At 36.0% G+C, this 25,515-nt stretch overlaps 1 protein-coding gene across 1 annotated transcript in view; it reads right to left on the bottom strand.

Moving 5' to 3' along the window:
- Window positions 1–25,515, bottom strand: part of LOC143259730 (uncharacterized) — an 801,439-nt gene that overhangs the window by 264,708 nt on the left and 511,216 nt on the right. The window lies entirely within an intron of this gene.

Here is a 25,515-nt window from a genome sequence, read left to right as displayed (position 1 = left end):
AACTAAACACTACATAATAGCCATAAGTATAAGTAACAATATCTTTAAATTCTTGTAATATCTTCAACAGTTTTGTATTTAACCTATTAATTTCTGTCATAAATGGATAAAATCCGAAGTCTAGGCTCTTGACGTTTATGGGTCACAATGGTGATTCATATGAACAGTACCATCTTATTCCTATGTTTACCAGAAACATTGCATTTACAAAAAGCTGTTGTAAACGATCGTAAACAATAATCCGGATTTATTAGTTCCGTTTCAGTTTCGAACTCGATCCGAACCGATTCGAGTTGCTGGTATTACATCAGCACTAACACCACAGCATCTTGTTAGAACAGCCACGTCCGCAGAATCTTAGCTGTTTCGGGTCGGAATTGATCCACCAATTAATCGCTGTAACCAGCATCGAAGTAGCTTGAGCGCGTTGATTGACACGACTGGATCTGTAACTGGATATTATCGAAGTGTAATCCGCTGAAATGGTAGCGAACATTCTGTTCGAGCTACAATTTCTTTCTCCTGCGGAATTTCTTGTTACGTCGTCAGCGTGAAAAACTGAACGGTAACGTTCCATTACTCCGACAAAAATAAACCGGCACGACCGATCTCCAAGTTCTTCTATTTGCCAGGAACACGACGATTTAATAGCGCTGCCGCTCATTGTTCTATATTCGCGTACGTCGAGAGTCGGATCCTTTTTTTATCGCACGCGACAGCAACATTTCTGCTCGCGAGCATTTAATCATTCGGTCCAAGCTCCGCGAATATCGAACTGCTATGAGTACCGTGATCGATGAGAATGGTCATCGTAGGTTGCCTTTCTATTGAGACTTCCGGCGCGACTCGATGCCGGGTTTGCAGTGCGAATTCTCGCGCTATTCGAACAATGAAGTACGTACAGTTAACGTATGTATGTACTCGCAACAATATCCCGACACCTTTTTGAAAAGGAATCATGTTTTCAAAATTGCACCAAACAGCTTGAATTGTTTTGGGATGTTGGGGGAACTAATCTATCACTAATCTAACAGAGTACAAAAGTTGTAATCGCTTCGAATGACAGGCAAACGTTAACCGACCTTTTTTATCCGAGTCTATAACCAACATTTGAACAATGGATTTTGTAGGACAAGTTTTGACAAAGACAATTTTTTATTTATCGCCAGATAACACAGTTTAAAAGACAATTTCATTTTTATGTAGTATGTTTTGATTTATGATTCGTACAGTAAATTCTCCCTAATTGACGCAAAATTATACTTTACTGTATATCTATTTTCCGGTTCAAAATGAATGTGCATATTGCCTTCATATGCAAGAACTGCGATACTTTCTTAGAGGCATAAGCATGACCACACAACAAAGTTTTATCCAATTCCATCACACACACACATTAGGGTTTCATTCTTACGCGCATAATAAAATCTTTACGCAGATCAGAGTTTCTCCACATAGAAGGTTTACGAATGTAATCATTAACCTTTAATATTCTGGTGATGGTTAATTATATTTTACAAATTATGCATATTATACTCAACAGTTTTTTTCTTAAATACCTAAATGATTGCAACCAATCTCGCTTATAACTATTAAATAATCTTTTTTCTTGCATGTTTAGAATACAACTAGCAATTCTCAAGAACAATTTTCAGTAATTGCGATGGCGCGAAACTATAACATGAGGTTTATTTTATGATGAAAATGCGCCCAGGTGTGAGAGAGAGAGAGAGAGAGAGAGATATTTCTGTTAATTAAACTATTAAAAGTAGTACAATTTTTTTACATTTTAGTTCTCGTTATGCTTTATAAAACGAGAAACACGAGTGTATAAACAAGAATTAACTTCAGTTGTAATATTCGAAGTTAAAAACACCAAAATGCAGACTTAATGCAATCAGAGCAATTGCCACAGAGCGAAGTCCGGCAAAATCAAAATTTGTCCAGCGGGTGCAATTGTTCAGTCAACGTATAATGTCTATCGAATTTCACATTTCATTCACCGATCTTTGGAAACATAAATCCGCACAAAGGTTGCCAGTTTAATGACGGCTTTATCCATTCATGAATCCTGTAGTCGATGAATATTTGTACATCCATTATGCAGCGTCGAGCTGGTTCGAAGAAAAGCGAATAAAGGCCGACACATAACGGAGGAACAGCGATCGGAATGGCGGAGGCAGCTGCGGCAAATTGAATTAACGATTTTTAATATCTAGGGCCGAAGCGGGAACAGTAAATCGCTATTTCAATTCCTGTTGCACCGCAGTCATTGCATAAATCGTATTCCGATACGATATTCCAAATCGGCCGGAGATTTTCAGGGATAAAGAAGCATTCGGCTCGAGATCGTAAAGCGAGGGGGCTTCGGAATTTTCGAGATTATGGAAGATTAATGCACCGGCGCGTCATTTGCACAATTTCTATTCCAAACTACGCTTAGGTAGAACGTGTTACCTAAATATCTCGCATGCTATTAACCTTTTCGCTAGGAGCGATTACGATAGTCACCAAACGATTGACGCTCATTAAATAGGCGACTTTGGACTACGATTACACAAAGGCTGCTGTATTCAAAACAAAAAGCTTTTATGTGAAAAGGTTACCTAGTTGTCTAACATTATTTAACCATGCTATTTTCGATTTGCAACAAGCAAGGATTTTGCATAATGATGCGCAGTCAATCACAATTTTAAGCCAAAATTCGGACACTTAGTAATTAGGAAGCATACATGAATTTGCTGATGAAAATAGAAGTACTGTGTCAATGATCTTATCATTCCAATGTCGTGTTATTCGTATATTTTTTAAACAGGATCGTCATTAAGGTTGAGCTAGTATTAAACAAATATGTAATTAATCAATACAGTCAACTTTTACTTTAGAAAAACAAGCAGAAAATGATATAGAATAGAATCTTACTAAATCTTCTCGGATTACGAAATCAGTCTCAATAAAAAACGATTTAAAATTACCATCGACGAAATAGAGAGAAATGAATGTATTAAAGTCTACAGCATTCACTTCGAAATCGAAAAAGTAGTTTCATTAAAGTATTTCCTAAAAACCTTTCCAGTACTTAATCCGAACAGTCCTCGACCCCCTTTTTTGGGTCAAGAAAAGTTTGGAACTAAACTTTTGTAGTGCAGCGGTTATGCAAAAACGACAGATGGCTCAAAGTTTTGAGTAAAATCGTGTATTCGTTTTTTTTCCAACTGCTAGACCGTGCAATATGCCTGAGAAAGCTAGCTGAAGTTTCGAATAATTTATACACAGTTTTTCAAAGTTTTTTGTCAAATTATAGTATAAAAATGCAAACTTAAGCTTTATAACACTAATTACTGTTTCAATAGCTTAAATAAAATATTTATCGTTTGTCTAAAAAATACGTCATAATGTCAAATGTTAACGTGTTAAATTCCCTTAAACTTCAATAAACCAAAAACGAAATCATAGCAGTGAACTTTGAAAAAATTTGCCAAGCAAATTTTTAATTTCCATTTTTCAACGTACAATTAGCGATAATATTTTCGTTTTAAAAGTAAACTTTTTTTGCATCAGAAATAAAGGAACTAACAAAATAAAAAGATCTAATATGCCATATTCGATAAATATAATGTTCATGATAACCGAAAACAGAGTAAAGGCACAGTAATTGGTCACCCCACAGTCATTGATTCTATTATCCTGATTGCTAACATAAGCCATATAGTAATTTCTCTTAGAAATGTTCGGAGATCGGAATTGAAATCGGCAGATCCGAGAGTACTAAGTCACGATTCTTCGGGCCTCACGGCTCGTTTTTATAGAAACTCGAGGCAGTCGACAAAAAAAAGGGCAACGGCCAGCATGCCGGTGTACATTAATATGAATACGTAGTAATGCTAGAATAAACTTCGGCGGCCACATGCCACGATTCGAAAGCAATTCGAAGACCTCATGACACGATTCGAAAGCAATTCGAAGACCTCATGACACGATTCGAAGGTAATTCGGAGGCCACATGTCACAATTCGATAGTCACGTACCTAGTACCTACCACGTACTTTTTAGCTCCGCGGTTTTTCTTAGCTGATTCACACCCAAACAGAACACTTTATGTTGTCTTCTGGGAATTCGCGTCGCGTGCCGCATCACGCGCTTGACCGACTTTGTCGACCCTTAGCATCGACGTAGCAATAAATTACATAGGCGTAGGATTAGCACAGAGGAATTCACAGTAACTCGAACTTTGGCATTTCCGGGAGAAATTACTGTATTCTCTAATGGATGATATTCCGAATTTATCTCGATGCAACGTTCAAATTCGTCCGGACGTCGGGCGACGTTTCGTGAAAGTTTCGCATCGCTCGAAAAACGACAGATGGCCGCTAGTGTCATCTGAAACAACGGACCTTTTATAATGTATTCGGCCCTCAGCCGACTGTCGGACCACGTGTTGCTGTATAACGCAGATGTGACAGCTGCGTTTATCGCGAATTTCAAGGCACCAGAAGTTTTCCCGAGTTCTTTCGCCGACGCTGTAACGCCGGTCCCTCTATTCGCTGCATGCTAAACCGCGGGGAAAATCGATGAGATCTCGCAAAACAGCTTACACACGACAGTTCTTGCCCGCCTGAAAATTTGCAAATCTAGTAAGCTGTTCCGTTTATATTGTCCCGCGTTAAAAGTACCCTTGAGCTGCCAGCGAACTTTCGGCTACACGACCCTCGGGACGTGGAACTGCTGAAGGTTTGTTATCGAACAAAATAACAACTGCTGCACCTCCATTCACACATCAAATCGATAAACAAACGGGCCAAACTAACTTTGAGTCGAAAACACTGCAGCACGTAGTGTTGAGGATATCTATCGACCGCGAATTTTATGCATTTTTTATGGAAATGTGACAAATTTGAAATAGTTCAAAGAATAACCGATTAATTCGGATATGGCGAAATATTCAAATGTATAACAATATATTGCAATCTTCATAGTTAAGATGATCAGAACTTTTAAATTGTTATAATTTTTTAGAAGGTAAAGAACACTTTTATTTATTGCGTGTCTACATTTACTCGAGTGCTTAAATATATATGACAAGAGAACAGTATTTTATTCCGACTTCGAAGAACGGAATAAGATTCATGTTTCTTTTAAGTACATGGTTTCTTTGAACAATTTCTTTTACTTAAATATTAAACACCATCTTATATATTCTTGATCTCTTTCATGATTTTTCAAACAATTGTTGTTTCGGGTCTCTGGCTTGAAGAAATTATAAAATCGATTAGGTTTCCCTAAAAAAAACGAATTCTATCGCCTACGAGGAGTATAATTTAATAATTCCATAAAAGTTCGAAACCTCGAAGCGAAGGAATGCGAACTTTCAAATATTCAGCAGACTTTTTAGCAAGGAATTTCGTTGAACTTTGCTACCTATAGACTCAAGATTGTAAGTCCGAAAAAAATAAGCGGCAGCAGTAGCCGGCGGTGTACTTGGAGATTAAGCCAAGCGGCAGTAAATGTTCCAAGAAGCTTTTAAGGGATATTTAAAATTCAGCGAGTTCAAAAGTTCGAAATAATTATGACGAAGCAAGGCATTCCGATGAATCAACGCCTAACGTTAAAAGGCCGTCGCTGCTGCCAACTTGCTGTAACAGACAATTAAGAGTAGGTGGAGGAAAGTAGCCACGGGCTTCGACCCCCGTTGCGCTTTTCACTGAGTCACCCCTCCCGAGTGAACTTTCACCCCTTGTTGACTTAACGATTATTCCCTATTTGTCCGAGTTTCTTTGCTGGGACTTTCACCCGTCAGAACTTTGATTAATCTTTTAATGCTCGTCCTACACGTTCCAATACGAGATTTTCATCCAGTCATTCATCATTATGAGCAGTCTGGAAATTTTACGCACTTATAACAGAGATAAGTAAGTGGAAAGACAGTTGCAATATTTCCAGCACACTAAAACAATTAAGAGAAGGAGTTATCATAGTTTCTGTCCAACTCTTCTTGCTCACAATTGATGCGAAACATTTTTATTTCGCATAAATATCCGCAGCCTAATTACGAGATTAGCGTATGTAATACGTTTTATTTCATGTAGCCTGAACTTTGCCTGATTTAATGTAAAATAAAATCATAATACTCGTGTAAATATTGCCATTTGACTATACAGATTTGATAACTAATCTACATATTCACACATGTTTTATTAAATTCTATAGAGAAACTAACTTATCTGGAAGTAATACCTTACAATATGTGTTGAGCAAAATTGATAAAGAATATTATAAATGGTGCTAAGTATACTAATTGTAAACTATATCTATCCGAAAAATGTTCGCCGTACGACTTAACATTTTATAACATCCAAAAAGGTATTCATAATAATTTAATGATATATATACATATTCAGAAATAACACACAATAGTTCGGCTCTAGAATCGTTGATTAAACATTGGAAAATATTAAATTAGGGTATCAAAGACATTTAGATGCATCAGTTGTTCATGCTGTGAAGCTTGTAATTGACATGGAATATGTATGTAGTAATTAGACTATTTATAACAATGACATTATTTGGATAATATATTTTAATGAAAGTATCTTGCATAGAGAATGTTTGTAAAGGTTTTTAACTTCAGCAGCTAAGTCGTTTAAAACTTGTTTAAAAAACGTTAACGAAAATTGATTAATCCCATGCTATTTTGTATATACAACGAAATAATATTCCGTTAAATGCGAAATATTTAATTTCAAATGTATATGCCGACATTAATGCAATTTTACGAACGAACTTGTTGTTATATCGATTGCCCTATGGAAAGCTGGACCGATTCCAAGCCGATTATTACCGCGCCAGACCACGAAACCTAATGAAATCTCACAGATCCATTATCTCTATACTCTCGACGAGATAATACCGCAGGGCTACATAGAAATCTTGTCCAATTGCATTGCCTCCGATACCCGAAAATTTAAGCGTTACCACAAAGATGCAGAGAGCTAAGAAACTCTGCATTCAGAATTTCATGTGGAAGAGAATTATAATAGCTTTCGATTTAGTTCATCACTGGAATGAAAAAGAAAAACCACACGGTTTCATTCTGCGTTAATTTAATTTCCGAATAACTCTGACAGTAGCAAAGAAACAAAATGAGTAATTCAATTAAAATGAGCTTTAATTATTTTCATTTAATAAAACAATTAAATTAAATACGTTCTATGAATAACAAAGTATAGGTTACGAATTGTATGTAATTAATACAGATCTGAAGATTGAGAACACGTTTAAAATTCAAAAGTTCTTATAATAAATAAAATGATTTAAAAATGAAATAAATGAAATTATGATAATAGAAACTATAACTACCAGTTGGTAAAACACAATGTTATTGACCGATTATTTATGTAATCGCATACCTATATGTATCTAATTATTAATTATAAATTCATTTGGACGTTACATTTTGTTAGTGTACATAAGCATATAGCAGTTTTTTTCACACATTTATGAACGCTGTGTACTAGCATAAAAGTCATGATCAAATTAGACTATCTTTAGAATAGCGGGACTTCAAAATAACCGATTACGTGTTGAACTGAAAGACGGCATCTTCATATCTTACTGGTTGCATATATCTTAAATTAAATTGCCACGGGATATTTTGGAGCTCTTCCAGAACCTATGATATCCTGTTAAATGCAGTAGAAAATGTCAACTTCCTAATACAGGATTGCCCTTAATTAGCTTATAAAGTGAAATCCTATTTCTAGGTAATCTAAATCACAACTGTAACAAATTATGTTTATTAGAGCACGAACTCGTGATGCAATGCTGGAACGCGCTGCAGTCATGTGATTACTCTTTCCATCTTCTTAAATTTCCTAGATCTTGTAGAAATTTGCAAGAGTCATCAGCAGTAGCAAAACTTCCCTCTCTAATTTTAATTCCAAGTAAAAGATTGTGCAAATTTGCATGTGTTATTAACATTTTATCTACCGGCAGTTTTCGAATAGTATTCTAAAAATTAAAGACCAGCAGTTAAAGATTTCTTTAAAAAATTGTTCAAAATCTACAGAATATAATGATCGAACTACTCTTAAACACAGTTCAGTCATTGAAAAGCCTATTGATAGGCTTCCGGTAAATACAATGTTAACACAGATTCTCGATTACCACTTCATTTCATTTTAAAATCCGCTTCTTAAAAATGTGATTCGTGTAATTTTCAGTCTAATAATTTTTGTACAAGTTTCTTACATCAACAGACAACTGAATTATTAAGACTTTATTTTGTTTCAACGTTGCTGTGCCAAAATCAGGGTGATGTCGCATAAAGTGAACATCAGATACGCGGAGCACTCATGTCCTTATTAATGTTCATGTCGCACAATAATTAAATCACCCGCCTGCATCCCTTTACGGAGAATACCGGTTGTTTTATTCTATTACCGAGCGTTTCTGTGAGAAAATTTGGCTTGTTAATAGCTCGCTGTCAATAGTGATTCGCTATAAACTCAATTATTTGTAACTTGACTTTTTGACGGCCCCTTTGATACCGACCTATCGCTTCCTTAATTTTCTGCACGCACAAAAGGGAACACGCTGGTGGAGCAGTCGTTGATTTTCGATTTTGGTAACAAATTTGATCGTATAGATATATGTATATAACATACGCATTTTCATTGGTATAATAAAATAAAGGGATGAAGCAGTTTTTAATAATCGTGCTTTCAAAGCCAATACGGCTAGTTAACATTGTATATGGTGGATCCATATATTTTTTGATATGAAATGACAGCAGATTTTGAAAATTTTTGTTACTTGAATAGTCTATTGAGAGTTAGTACCATTTTGTTACGTTTCTTGGTCAAATGTTGTTATATTTTGCAATTCATTTTCTATATTACCATCATTTCATGAATACGAAATTTGATCGTATACCACTATCAGTGATTCAATTTATTAGGTCATAATATCACAAAATAATTATGAGAAATTGTTGGAATCACTGAACAGTCTACACCCATCCGTATCAAACGCGCGGTGCAACAATTCCGTGAAACTGGCAGAAATATAATATAACAACTATTAAACGTCGATCTTTCGTTGGATATTACGTTAGAATACTTTTAAACCTGTTATTCATTTGTTGTCAATTTTCGCTGGAAGAATACATGCGATACGAATAATTCTCTCTTTGGAAATATAATAAATACTTCAGGAGCGAGCGATCATGTCGTTTTAACAAAAAATTATATTTCAGAATTTCTACTGTATCGAGATCCGTTCCACTCGATCGTCCAATACACACGCGAACATTTAATGGGATACGTGTATGAAATTAATAGGTAAACGAGACTGATACCCCGGACCACGTTATAAAGTGTTTCGTTCTACCGATTAATTTGACACAATGAATGTATGAAACAAAACGGCAAAACAAAGCTCTATTATACAGCCGCCATCACCTCCATTTTTCAGTATCATAAGTTTGTGTGCGCTTATCGTAATTTCTGTTCCGTTCGAGCTACAATTCTCGCTTTCACGTTATTCAATTATCTCGGATACGCAGTGATGTATGATTTCACGGTGGAATTTAATGTAAAAATGTAGCTGTTTCAGAAACAAAGACTGCAGGAAATTATTCCATGATAACAGAAGTTGCAACCTTCAGCGTACGTAATTAAAAAATAATTTAAGCGTAATCGAATATTAGCTTTCAGGCATATCTTTTTTTACCGCGAATTGCTCGAACGTCGTCACTAGTATTTAACCTCTTAGGCACGACGCGCCACTATAGTGGCTTTCGCGGATATCATCTCTCTGAACGAGACGCCACTATAGTGGCTTTCGCGGATGTCTCTCTCTGAACGACGCGCCACTATAGTGGCTCACTCTAGTAGCTCACTAGCTCTCCGTTTGAATTAAATAATCATCTTCCTATGCATTGTTTCACATTTCTTTTGTCTTCACATCGATTTACAACAGTGTCAATAATATACAGGGTGTCCCAAAAATGTCTCGCAATCCGAAAGTGACGGGTTCCTCGAGTCATTTGAAGCAACCTTTTCCTTTACAAAAATTTTCTCCGAGGCACCATTAACGAGTTATTAACGAAAAACAGTGACTAATGAGTTGGCGCCGTTGGCTCGGCCGCCTCGCGCCAGCTGAGCTGGGATTCGACCGCTCGACCGCTGGCGCCGTTGGCTCGGTCGCCTCGCGTCAGCTGAGCTGGGATTCGACCGCTCGACTGCTGGCGCTGTTGGCTCGGCCGCCTAGCGCCAGCTGAGCTCGCCTCTCATTGGTCACTGTTTTTCGTTAATAACTCGTTAACGGTGCCTCGGAGAAAATTTTTGTAAAAGAAGAAGTTGCTTCAAATGATCCGAGGAACCCGCCGTTTCCGGATTGAGAGACATTTTTGGGACACCCTATATAGACGGAATATACAGTATCAGACTCTGAATAGTACATATCAGAATCTGCCGTCCAGGGAAATAGTCTCGCGCAGAATTCACTCGTACCTAAAAGGTTAAGCAACATTCAGTGAGCAACAAGATAAAAAGCTGTGTGTTTTTCAGGTAAGCCTACAATTTATTTATTCGTCGATTTGTTCCTGTTACGATTTTACACTTGCATCTTATTGTCATGTTTCGAAAATGGATAGATCGAATACAAAATAGTATCAGCATTTAAACAATTCGAAAATATTATTACATTGCTGTCATCTTACTAAAATTAGCAAAGAAAGTAATAAATGTCTGTGTAGTTGTTGTATCTTGTAATTAATTAGCAGAACTTCTATTTTGCATAAAGATCCGCAGCCTAATGATAATGATGTCAATAATGATGTCTTTCAGAATTATCTTACTTATTTAAATTTGGTTCTAACCAAAGTTCCTTATTTTATTAATTCCTTATCATTTTATCGTAATCTCCAAATACATGAATCTGAAAATGCAAGAAGTTTTCTAACAACGTACGTATACGAAGCTCGTTGAGACATATGGTAAATGTAGACGATGCATATTGGCGAACTGCTTGTGCAGGTAAAAAGTAGGTTAATTGACAATTGCTAGAGAATGAATTGCGTGTATCGAGTAATCGTTATCACAAACGCGAAAGTAGGCTCTCGACAATTATTGTTTGTAACTGAAAGTAGACCCTTGTAAGTTGTATTCTCGAAAGCTACTTTCAAAAGGACATGTTGCATTCATGAAGAACCAACCGTGTAGAATAAGCCCGCATGAAGCTAATGAGAAAGTTCAAGTGCTTGCTATACGAGTTTGAAAATACGTTTATTCTATGCATAATTAATTTCCCCTGTACTTAGGTCGATTTTAACCTAGATTTGCGCGATTTCTATCTGATCTTTCAGTTTTCACATTTTGTACTTTAAAGTTGTTGGAATTCTAAAGGCTCTTTCGAAGGAAAAAATTGAATGAATATCTTACTCTAAGCACGCATTTCGATAAAAATGGTAAAAAGTCGTCATCGTAATGAAGCAAAACACGCCAATCAGTTTTAGTGTTTTGTAGGTTTCGTGTTAAAGCTCGACAGTATTTCGGTTGACATTTAGCGATTCGTCAATCTCGTAGAGCAGTATATTATTATGCATTATAGATTACAGTTGATATTTCCGTTTTTTTGTTTAGTCCTAGTCGACAGAAACTGGGGATTGACGTTTTGGCAAAAGGTTCTTCTGCGGTGGTACTGAATGCGCTGCTGCGAGATAACTCGACTGCCGCTCTGTTGGCTCGACTGCCTCGGCTCTGCGGTTTCCGCTGTCAATGCCTTCCTCTACGTACTGTGTACCACCGCTGTATTACTCTCCATTTGTAGTGATCCGATATCGTGTTGCATCAGCCGTCTCCTTTTCCTCAAACGCAAATTCCATCGGGAAACACTGAACTGCCCCATGATTTTCACATTATCGGTCGTGATAGTTTATCTTCTCCTTGTATCGATTTCTGTACGCTGTAGTGGAACCACAAATATTTGAACGTTAGAGAAATCCGGGTGGCACATTACCGAAATGCATAATATCGCGCAGAGAATCACAAAGTATTTGCGTACCCGGCTTCCCGAAATTATATTTACGCTTTCGATAGTGTGAACGAGATGTCGACAAATCTTTCGTGCTGGAACAAGTCAATCGAGTCGGAATCTAGTTGTCGCTTAGTATTAGATACGTATATCAGTTCGCGGGTTTTCTTTCGCATTTACTAATAATCGAAATAAAGGATAGGACAAAGATAGCTAATCTGTTGAGAGTTGACAATAACTTTACTTTTGATTTTAGATGAATGAATTCCAGATAGAGAGTGGGGCAGAGTGAACTACCCTATCGAAAGAAGTTGTCTTCTTCATATTTTAACATTAACCCTTATTATTGTTCAGTTATTAAATGAGATAGTACAAAATTAATGTTAAGTACAGAAGTACGGAAAATCTGTTATTTAAAACACGTAAATCAATCATGAATGTGACAAACTAATTTGTATACCTCATAGTATTCAAACAATATTAATCAATGATAAATTCCATCGGCGAGTAGTTGCGTCAACTATGTTTACTTCGATCATCATCTTAATGTTCCCAGATATGCAATATACGCCAGTGAAGTTTACAACTCCTTAGACTAGAACACGCGAACGTCTTCCATTCTACATATCTTCTGCGGTTTAACTGAAAGTGGGAGAGTCTACATCTACGCGAAGCTATGGGAAATATAATATGATCGCATTAATAGTAATCGTCAGTGATATAAACCATGTTCGGTCAGACATCCTTTCAAATGCAAATTAAACGTACCAGTCTCTCTCGGCCCAGTTTATATTCCGTCTCGTTTATCTCTCGATCAGAAGAGAATAAAACGAGTCGAATATTAAGATAATTATCAATTTGTTCCTTTTCTCATGTAAATGATCAAATTCTACACGATTGTCAATGTCGAAAATTATAATTAAAATGATCTTTTCGTATTAACAAAGTAATTTTAACCCCTTGCAGAACAGTTTATTTCACAGCTACATTGATTAGTACTTCTTCGCTTTTAATAATTTGCCGAATCGAACGAAACCCCATTTTTGTTTCTTGTATATCTTCATTTATTTCCATTCCTAGATTTTGATATTAGAAGAATTATATATTGCTTCGATTTCTTATCTGTTATCTGTTACTGTTTAGATTTCTTACTGTCATGTTTAGTAGATTATATGTGAAAGATTCGTCACGAATCTGACACGTTGTTATAGTGCAAAAGGCTAAGAAAGGAATGCGCGGAGGGGCTCTTTTATGTACCGAAATACTTCTGTTCGAAAACCGTACGGCTTTAATCAAACAGTACTTCGAAATGTGTCGCATATATGAATTTCAAACAATTAAATAATTGATTAACGATTTTTCTTTTGCGTTTGACGAATTCGAGCGCACTTACAGAGCATCCAATAAAATTATATAACGAAAAACATAAGCGCAGCAGTAGATCTTTCTTTCAAGAACGGATTAATTAGAAAGTAATTGTAAGAACGCTTGAGACCGCGTAATCACGTTGCCCTACTTCGAGCGAACAGTTTAAACAAACGGTTCCTGCGAGTGTGTGTACCATCTATCGGCAGGCGTTGGACAAACATTTGAAAACAAACATACGTGCATGGTACTGGGCGCGCCGTCATTAACATCTAATTGCGCCGAGGCGTGTGATTAATTACGCGGCACGTGCAGAAATAAACAGGGGAAACGTTTCCGTAGTCTCCGCAATGATATAAATCTGGATGCTGCGGCCCGATCAATTATTAATGCACAGAACCGATAACTATCGACGTTACACGGCCAAATCGTAGAAATAAATTACGTGAAGCTCGGATTCCAAGCTACGATTACGAGCCGGTTAAAATACGGGGCTAAGATACGATCTTAAAATGCGAACGAAACTTCGCGATACACAGCGCGGTATCGTGGAATAATTAATGTATCAATTTCGCCGATTGAAAATCGAGCGGAGCCGTGAAACTTCGCTGCCCGATACCTCGTCGAAAATTCGTCGAAAGCTTCTCTAATCTACATTATTGTTAAACATAAACCGGTGAGTTTACTACGTCGGTGAAGAGGTGCGCCGACCTAACAGTTGCTGAAACTTCAATTTTGATCTACAACTTTTGAAACATCCTCATAAGGACGACAAAAATACCGCTGCTCTTTCAGATTCAATGGTAACGTTCTCTTTGTTAAGCAGATATTATCTTTTTGCGTCTGTTAGGAGGGAGGAGATTTCATCAAAACCATTATTTTGTCGAAAATTATTATCTCTCCTCAATCTCATTTTTCCTTACTTCGTTAAGTGTTCACAATTTTCGTTTTCAAAGTTAATTACTATCATAACAATGAATCAATATGCTTGGGTCAAAGATGATCTACGAGTTAAGACAGATGGCACAGTTAAAATTGATGAAATTTCATGTGATTATATCGAGTGGTCGGTAATTGATCGTACAGACGAAGTCAGACAAACTCTATGACTCCCTTTATTAAGCGGTGTAATTTTTGTATCTGTTATGGGATAGGAGATTTCAAAGCCAACTGAATTTTGATAAATGGAATGCTATATTTTTGCCTACGTAGTATGATAGTATCTTTTAAGACGAATACAACGAGGCGCTATTTAAGTAATTTCCATCCGCGGAGCAACGGTCGTAACGGTGAAAGGTGGAGAATATCCATTTTCTATTCTCATAACTTATGAAGAGAAAATCAGATTAAAAAGGAACTCGGTTAATAACACAGGATCTCGCAGAGAATATTCATGCAAAATTTAAATCAGCAAATCTAGCAAAGCTTTCCAAGGCAAGGTTTATTTGAGCATTTCTCAACTTATTCAGGAATCTATATATAATAAGTTGAGAAATGTTCAAATAAACCTTGCCATGGAAAGCTTTGCTACGTTCGCTTAATTATCTTTAAATTTTGCATGAATATTCTCTGTAAGATCTTGTGTTATTAACCGATTTCCTTTTTAATCTAATTTTCTCTTCATAAGTTATGAGAATAGAAAATGGATGTTTTTTCACTTTCCACCGTTACGGTATCTATACAGAAACAAATAAATAAGGAAACTAAAATCTGCAGGCGGTATGAATTACAAATTCTTATGGAAACATAAAGTGGCTGTCGAATTCAGCCTGATTAAACTATTCATCTTCTCAGCCTGAAGATTAGTTTCACTATAATATAGTTGAGCCTGAGACGATTCGAAATCGGAATATTAAAGTTTTCGATGAAATAATTAATCAACCTATATACCAATTAAGACTAAGTTAAGGTACACGCCAATTTAACGGATTTCTTTGGAAAGAGATATGAGTATAAAAAGATTTGTAAAGTAACCTGGTAAGTCAGTAAATTTAAAAAGATTTTCTTTCATGTATAAAATAAATGTTGGAAATCATGGTGCACAATCTTCCCGATTATGTAGGGGAAACTACAAAACAAGATATCTCTGTAACATTCTGGTTAAAAATGTAATTGAACTACAAAACACTGAGTTAAGTCTGTTAATGTTGTCCAAGTCACATCTCATAATATTGTACAACTAAATTGTTTTCCAATTAAATTAATCGCTTTTTTACAGATAATCTATGTCATCCCTTACTCGTCAATACACGTGCTAATTCAAGTATTTAAACGGTTTTCAAAACTCCATAAACTTCAGCCAGGCTAAAACGATTCTGGCTTGAATGCTCCTGGACACAATTTGAGCAGCGCGGCACACTCGCGCTGGACAACGATATCAACACTGTTCAATTCCGCGCAACGACGTATCCCTCGTTAACGACGCATAAGCGTAATTAATACGACGGCGATCGGTGCCGCTGCTACGGTCTGTTGTGCATTAATTCATTACGGTTATCGTTAAAACGGCGTTTTATTATGGCCCGAGGTGCAGAAAGAGCTCGGTGTTAGCGACGGGATTCACTGTGTAAATGACCGTAGGAAGCCTCGGAAACGCGGGGCAATCATGCTTTTAATTAAGTTCGCCGAGGGTAGCTAGTCAGCCGCCTCAACGATCGATTATCGTCGTAAACGTTACGCAGCTTCCTTTTTCTTCCGTTGAGACTGCCTCTCTCTCAGCAGTAGTAAATGTCGATGAACCGATGGTGATCTCGCGCCACCGCGCCACTGGCTAACCTTTACACCGATAATAGACCCATAGTGTCGAGGAAGGAAAGGGCTTTTCCCTCCCGGAAACGTTACACGAAATCCACATTTATCGGCGACGAACTGCTCTGCATAAAGCGGTTACGCGGCCCGACCGTGTATTTTCATACACTAGATTCGATTTGATTCGGTTCCAAATACGTTTTACTTCGGCGCGGCGGAACGTGCACGCCGGATGTCACCAGGCAACCTATAGGGTGTTCTTAGCACTCTACGTGTCCCGCCTGACTGATGGGAGTCTTTTACCCTCTTTCCTTTTTTGCGAAGCACCTCCTGAGATTAACCCGTTATTAATTGTTCGCCAGTACCACTTGTTCTATCATATTAATCTGCTTTACACTGGAAGCTATTTAACCTCTGCGACGTATAGACATTTCCTCTGAGCAAATATATCCATTCTACATATATCATTGTTTTCATTTCGTTTATATGACAATACGCGCATTTACGCGTATCATATTTATCACTAAACCTGCGGAACTCTAAAGGTGACTAATTTGTGTGCTTCGTAAAACTAACAAGACTGAATTTACCTAGACTTGGAGCTTGGATGAAGGAATTTATTGAACCATTTCTTAAGAAACAGTCGTTATAGTTTCAACAATTTAAAGATGAAGAATTACCAAAAGCGGTAATTTTGAACGGCACGGCAGGTTAGTCTTAAGCTTTTAACGATTCAGCAATTTATAAATAGAAACAGATTTAAGAACACGTCGACGTTGTTCTGATTTATGGTGTGGCAATTTTGAATGGTGTCTCTGAATCGTCACTCGAGAGCTATGGGTTAAAATAAAAAATATTAGAATAATTTAGCTAACCATCGAACCCTCAAACCGATTAAAACACGGTCGATCGAATTTTGTATTTTACTTTATTAGAGATATCTTTTTCAAGAGTCTTTGGAATACACGTGTACACCTGTAATTAATATATCCGTGTTATTATCCGTACAATTATTTGTAATTAGGTACTCGCGTCGTGCATTGAGTAGCAACGTATTACGAGTAGTGAACATATTACAAATATCTATGCTTTCTTCCTATGATTACGTGTGTGTAACAAAATATCGAAGTATTGGATTTCTACGCAACTAATTTGTGATACAAAAAACATTAATTGATGAGTTCCAAATTGAACAAACGAAATAAATAATTTCTGTTGATATAATTGAATCAACTAACTGTATGTCTTAATGCGAAAAAAAACTGATGTATGTACATTTTTTAGTTCCTTTTTGGAATTACGATGTGCCACGGATAACAGACGTGTATTGAAAATAACGGCTACGGATATATATTAATTACATAGCCATAAACATATATCAATAAATCGAATTACAAGCATTCTTTACGCTCAAGCACATCGCACACACACACAGCAGCAGAGCATATCCGATTTTTAAATGTTCAACGTCACACACACAAAACGATATGCAATACATGGAGCATTTTGTTATACAATAAACTATTTGTCTTACCAAAACAGTACCAAACATAATCATACCCCAAACTAACTAACTCGGCGCTATTAATTTAGCAGCGAACATTTCGTTAGTGCGAGTAAGGGGCACACCGCATGAAACATTTCGATCGCGAGTTACGCCATAACACGAAAGTTATGAACTTCCTGATTATTATGCTACGTACCATGGCTTTACGTACCAATGTTCATAAAATTAATCTGACCATTTCCATGTGAAATACGAGGTCGTGAATGTGACATATGTGTGACGCTGCTGGAAAACGTTTTAAGGAGAGTAGATATCTTTTTCAGGGCAAAAAGTTGAATTAGTTTTTAATTTTTTGGTTGATATTAGACAATATTCGGTATAACTAAAACGATTCTTCGAGTGCTATAGATAAACAGAAAATGCTTAAAAAGAGAGCGTGACGTATGAATTGATTATGTTCGTGTTTCTCTGTAGCCAATCGATCGATCAAGTTGTAATTTAGCGTGTTTTTGCTAATAAGAATAACCCATATTTTAGTAGAAAATTTCTTTGAAATTCCCTCTACAGCCTTAACGTGGCTAAATTAAAATCGGTAAAAAATGTTTCATTCATCAAAAAGTTGATGAAATGAAGAGATGACTGCTTCAATTATAACAATGAGTCAGACTCGTGATGAACATTCGTACACATTCATACATCTACTGAGTATGAATGTTATTCACTTCATCTAAATTGGAACAGAATTTGCTTCTTCTGTTATGAAAATCCAGGAATGAAAGTAAATAAACTTGTCTTCTAACTTATCTTTTTTCTAAGCTTCGCTATATCCGTTATTTTACTCTTTTACAAGGACACTATGCATACAGGGCGGGTCGGAATTTATAGTACAATCGAGCAGATCTCGAGTCTCCCGTTTCTTGGAAATTCAGTATAGCGACTCATTTGGGACCAATATGATGGGATCATTTCTGCGAATAAGGGAAACGCGTTTACTCTACTTCAGTGAGGGCGTGAAGATGGGTGGGTTGGTGGGAATCGGTCCTACACTTTTATCAGCCGACTTCTTCTGAGCACCGAACACTACGAGCTCGCAACAATCAATGTTTGTAAACACTGTCTGCGACGGAGGCAACTGCTGTAAAAGAATAGACGCCAACTAAATCCTCTAGTTTTAGTTCAAAACCAATTTTCTTAAAAACGGAGCCCCGGATAAAAAAATGTTGTACCAAATTTGATTTTTATTTCTTCACGTAGAACCGTCCTTCGCTCGGTTGTACTACGAATTCCGGCCCACCCTGTATAACAACGCGCTCGCGAAATTTCCATTTACCCGTTTTCCCCTAGTTTTGAATATTTAAAAGCGAAAGTTGATAAAAATACATACCACGTACACAACAATTTGTAAACGCATCACCTGTAGTTTGGCTGAAAAAAAGAAAGGGAAAACCAGCGAGACACTTGAAGTGAGCATTTTATGTGGCGCACAGAACGATAAATGGTAACTTCAGGATATACTAGAGTGAGTGTCGGTGTATTGTGAATCAGAGAACTGAATGTTAAGTATGTAGGTGTGTGTGCAGGCAAGAGCGCAAGAGTCGGGTGACTGTTTAGAGTGGATTCCGGATGACTGCGATTCGGAGAATGCACGTGCCGTATGAGGACGATGAATGCTAAGTTTGAGTGTGCATCGCGTGTGTGAGTACCTGTAAGAGCAACAACGCATGCTTTTAAAAATGTCACCGTGAGGTCGGAAAATTCAGATCTTGTTGCTAATTATAGTTATTATAACGTTGAATGTTTTCCATGCTTTTAAAAAGATCTCATCAAAATATTACATGTTAACTCTTACACAGCGTCGAATAACGATACAGTAAATTCTCCCTAATTGATGCTCAGATTATACACAAAAATGGACAATTTGGGAAGAGGAGATACGATTGTTCGAGCCTTGCGGCTCATTTTTATAGTTGTTGACAATCGATGACTATAAAAACGAGCCAAAAAGCTCGAACAATCGTATCTCCTCTTCTCAAATTGTTCATTTTTTATAAAATCTGAGCATCGATTAGGGAGAATTTACTGTATATTGTTGGCTACATTCGAGAAAAGAGAACTTTCTTAGCATTTTTTATAAACGAAACTTTAATTTTGTAACATATTGCTTTTCGAATTTTGCAATTATTATTTTGTACAAAATTTTTATCATTTTCTGCTCAAACCTTACTAAACCACATGATTCAGTATTTTTCACTTAAGTATAACTATTTCGGCCAGCACTAAAAGGCTTAATATTGTATGTTCGTAATTTGTGGCTATTATTTTATCAAAAGTTATTATTCTTCCTCCCTGTTATTTTTTCTTACAATTTTATAAAGTATTTACAATTTTTGTTTTTGAAACAGATCATTATTATAACAATGAATCGGTTGAGTGAATTAGAATCATAGTGACATAGTCACATAGTCACATTTTCAGAAACATTGCGGGAAACAAGGAGTCTTGTTGTTTACTAACATGTGTATTGTTTACTGGCCAAATTTATTGTTGAGATAATTTAGAGTTAAATTAATTTATAGTAGCTGTATAATTTATTCGACTTGTCAAGGTTAACAAAGTATTTAGCACTTTTTAAGTAATAAGATATCGGATGATTATATCAGCGTAAAAAATACGCAAGTATCTATTGTAATTTATAGTAGATTAGAATCGAGAACAGTACAACAAATTGACGATTTTCGTAAAATGCAAATCGAAACATTGATTGCAGTCAAACAGAAGAAGTAATTTGCGAAGTTCCCCTAATATCGTTTCCACGTAACTTGAGCAAGAATATTGGCTGTGGCATCAATGTGATTATGAACTGCTAACAATATTGTCGTGTAAATTGAAGCTGCCATCAAAGGAATTCAATTGAAATCAAATATTCATTAGGACGACCAGTATTGCCGCATGGGTTAGGGAAGGCAACGATGAATAACATGTGAAACATTAGCGGGCAAATATAGATAATTCACCGACTGCTATTCCCTTAACACATATTGTTGAAAAAAACAACTTTGTAAATCATGGTATTAATATGAATTGAAATTGATGGCTTTGTGTCCAGAAATCGATCACTATGGCTAATTGATTTAACAAAGTTATATGTATAATAGAAATTGATTTCAATAATTAGTGTTTCAGTGTATAATTTCTCGACCTTTACAGTTTGAAAATGGAACCATTGGAACGATTGAAATGATTAATGATGATAACTAATGGCCAAAGAGATTATTCATTCAAAGTATGGCTGGTATAAGTGGGACTAAAGTGGCAATCAAAATTTAGTTAATTAGCCTAAACAGTTCTATTACTTTCAGATTGAGGAAAACTGAATACAGAACAGTCTCAATATTGAAACACGGTATAATAACGGGGAAGCGTAGTGAAACCATTTATAACGGATGAACTAACGTTCTACTAATAGTAAATTAAGAGATAGCTTCTCTCATAGCACAGCGTTACGCTGCCTGAAATAATATTTCGTTAGCTGATCTATTTTGCAATTGTGTACATCATCTGCAATAGGAAATCTAAGAGAGCTGTTAGCTATTATTTAATTATATGTTTGAAATATCATAGTTAGTTTGCTGTCAGCTACATTCGTTGCATAATTCTGTTCAATGTTTTCATCAGAAATTTTGATATACATGAACTAATGAGCGACTCAGTTGTTTAATATTTTCAGTCAAAATAAATTTCCAGAGAGAAATTCTCCTCTTTTTACATTTCTAGATTTATTTTTTATGTATTAATAATGACATCAAGATTTTACGCCGATTGACAACTCAATCGTTACTTTATGTTTTTTAAATTCATATTTTCTGAAGCAATATACTAAATAAAATTTATATTATAAATTTAATGTATATAATATATAATTCAGTATAGAGAATTTATGACATTTTTTATGAGATTTGGTACAGTGATAGAGCTTGTAAAGCTGAATCCAATGATACCTGGTTATAGGGTCTGACGACTTATAGTTTTTGATATATTTACTGTTAAAGTTGTGAATAAAAGGCCAGAAAAATAAGTCCCTGCGCCGCGTCGCGTTCAGGCAGCTGGAGAAGAGCTCACAAGTGGTGGGGGAATAGTAGAGAGGGAACATTATAAATATGAGTGAGTGAGTCTTCCCATAGGTTCTTGTCTGTCACTCCACCACTCGTGAGCACTTCTCTGACATCCCCGCCGCCCCATCGTGCCGCACATTGCCTCGCACCGTAATCCAACGCATCTTTCTGGCCTTTTATTAACAACTTTAACATTAATTATCTCAAAAACTACCAGCCGTCCGACCCCAAAACCGGGTAACATTGAATGTAGCTTTGCACAGTGCACTGTGCCAAGTTTTATCAAACAGTGAGCGTCACACTTGGAGTTCTTCCTTTGTCAGCTACCGAAAAGCAAACTGCAAAACCTAAAAGTGGACGCATGCCTTACAAAAATGAAGAATAATAGTAGAAGAAAGATCCTTCTAAAATTCTGTATCCTCATTCGTATTCGCTTCTCACCTCAAGAGGGGCGAGCACAAATATCGTTTCAATCTATGGCAGAAAACATCCGCGCGTCTTTTTATCGACGCGACTCGCAACGGAACACAGCCACGGCCGCATATTCGTGCGTGTTCTCGCGTAAAGAATTTCGCTGGAAGATACACAGAAGGCTAGCCGTGTCAGAAGTGAACGGACTCGGTAAATCGCTCTCTTTGAAACTTCCTCCCTCGCGAGTGTTCGGTGGCCGGGCTCCGTTATTGAAATTCTACGGACAAATTTTTGCACACCAGAAGACGCAACTGCCGGAATAACTTGCATCGAAAATTTTTCACTTACTCGCACATTTGACGCGTGTGAGAATTCCCGTGGAATTTATATGTACACGTATACGTATACATATTTATATATGTATATATGCGCGTATAATATATATCCGACGAGTTGCGAGAAACGTTGGCGGCTTTGAAGAACGTGTTACGCGCAACTTGCATCCTACCAAGCGAATTTTGTATTCAAATTCTGCTCGGCGAGACCGACACGGTGTTCCGAAGAATATCGACGAAAATTGAGTTCCATTCAGCAACCAGGAGACTAAAGACATTGTTGTGTTCTAATAATGTTCGACGGTATTTAGCGAAACGTTGTTTAATGCATCTCTTACTCTATTGTGCGTTTTACGCCAGTGATGATGCGATAGTGTCGAGAGTATCGGGACTTCTTTGACACGGTTCGTGGTGCAAACGGGTTTTGTTTAATTAGATTATACACTCGACGTGTTTGCAGCCATGAAGAGATAGCTTCACTTCTAGTGGAACCGGTTAGTGTGGATGAAAAATTACTGTGTCTTTAATTTGTTCTCTGGAATGATTAACTTTATGTCTGTCGAATAAGACATATTAAATCTTAATCTTTTTTGAATAATTTTTTTTAATATATTTAATAAAATATAATACGTCTCGAAGGAATAAAAAAATTTAATATATCTTAAAAGAATAACAAAATAATAATAAATAAAATAAAATTACAAATAATTTTTATAATATTATATATTATATATTTATAATATTATAACACTCACAATTAAGACACATCCGAATAGTTCTCCCCATTGATAACAGTAATAATGTTAAATGGCAATATAATATTGTTAATGTATATAATATTGTTAAACAGCGAAAACAAAAAGTTTGTAAAAACACGTATCCCCTATTTTGATCCATAGATTACGCATACTAGTTTACATAAAAATGGATAAACAATTATTTTAAAAAATTGAAAGGAAACGTTTGCTTTTTAAATATTTGTTTTAAATAACATTTTCGGAACTTTCTTCAAGCGAATTAATTTGTCAATCAAAAATGGTTTTCATCCTCGAATTTAGGAGCTAAAACAATATTTTTTTATTCCCTAGATATGGATCATGGCAGATATGAAAACATACGTATCAAATATTTTTCAATAAACTATATTATACTAAAATCTCATTAAAATTAGTGTTGGAAACACTCTCTTCTCAGTTAAACTTTTATCAGAAAGGTCCACTGTTCGAGTGTTAATATTGAGCGTAGAGGTTTGAAATAGTGCTTGATTTTTAATTGCTTCTTGTTGGTTTACTGAAATTACTTGTAAGTGGAGGTACTTCCTTATTACAGCGACTCCTTCATTATTGCCGTATCATCAGCTTACTCTGAAACGAACTGATGCGAAGCGAACCTACATTATATCACGGCTCTTATGTGTACGCGAGCACCGCAAATAAATAGATGCAATTAAAATCTTAGTTACTCACTGCACTTTCTTTGACAAAATAATATCTTACCGCGACACAGTAAATTGCAGACGATAAACGATGCTAGAAAAGGTTGTCTCTGTCGATTTTCATATTGTAATTATTTCTTAATTGTGTCAGTTTTCATATATTTTTGGTACTTGAGTTCCCATAAAAATCCTTTATATCATATCGTCTGACTATGATTATTTTGTTGAACTTGCTCATCATGTAAGCTTTATAAAAATATACGTGTCTATTTAAAAAGAACATCGATAATCTTGAAATCCTGAAAAATATCTCTTTGATAACAATGTTTCCTTGTTTTATAATAAATAATTTATTATAATAATTTAAATAATTTATAATAATTTAAAGACGATACAAAAAGAAAACGCAAGAACAGATTTTAGACAGACAGACAGACAGTTTGTAATATGCCAGTTATCGTTGAAAGCAGAACGAAGACAATAAAGGACCACGTGTTGATCCAAAAGATGAAAAAAAAAATGAATTTTTAAGATCTTGATACATATACCAATTTGCTGACATTTCACACTTACTGCTTGTATTTATTGCACGGAAATTTCTGAAGCAAACTATTTAAGTCTCGTTAACAACTTCGTAGAGATTATGTAAGGTAATGCTTAAATCCCGTATTACCGCATTGGTTGCGATTTCGTCAACAAAGCTCGGTAGTGAATGGGCGACATCGAACGATCTGAACGTAATTCGATCGTCAATGAAGGTTTCGAAAATCAGTTTCAATGTAAAGCATGCGTCCAGGAGCGCGCGCAACAGATTGAAATAGGTTCATTGAATATCCGATAACTCAGAATGCGGTACAGAAATCCAAATACTATCGTTCTAATTGCAACCAGGATTCTGCCAGCTTCGTCATTCAAGCTTTTGACATATTCTATTTAGTTGGGAAATAGTATTGCTGCTAGCTCTTAAGCTGTAAAACATTCATGAATGGTACAGCCCATTATTGGAGTTTTGAGAGCTCGGTTCATTATGCGGTAACAGCAAACAAAATGATTTCGATCCTTAATTCATGATTCCTGAACATTTCTCTTGACATTTTAATTTAGGACATCCGTTTCTATTCGTTTTGGAAGGCTATTTCCAAATTTTATTGTTCTTAATTATTATCTCATTGCAATCAAATTTATCGAATTCTCCAAATAAATGTTCACTTTCTTTTGTATTTTCATATTAATTACTATATTCTTCGGTATAATAAACTTTATCAAACAATATGTTATTTATAGTTTGTGGTTTCCAAAGAAATGCACGTATCTTTTTAATCGGGTTTATGTAACCAGATCACTAATACTCTAAGCTTTTATAAACATTGTAGAAAGGCTAATAGTAACATTCTAATGTGTTGATGTAACACAATAGAACAAAATTTTCTTCAGTTATTGGAATTGTAAAGTATCATTTCTCTGAACGAAAAATCGCTGAAATTCTGAATAAAGATATTCTTACTATTTTTGTAAAATAATGTAAGATAATCGCATCGGATGCTCTGTAGATCATATTATAGATCCAGT

This window comes from Megalopta genalis, chromosome 6 (genome assembly GCF_051020955.1).
Source record: "Megalopta genalis isolate 19385.01 chromosome 6, iyMegGena1_principal, whole genome shotgun sequence".
NCBI classification, from domain to species: domain Eukaryota; kingdom Metazoa; phylum Arthropoda; class Insecta; order Hymenoptera; family Halictidae; genus Megalopta; species Megalopta genalis.
This window is presented reverse-complemented; position numbering and strand designations above follow the sequence as displayed.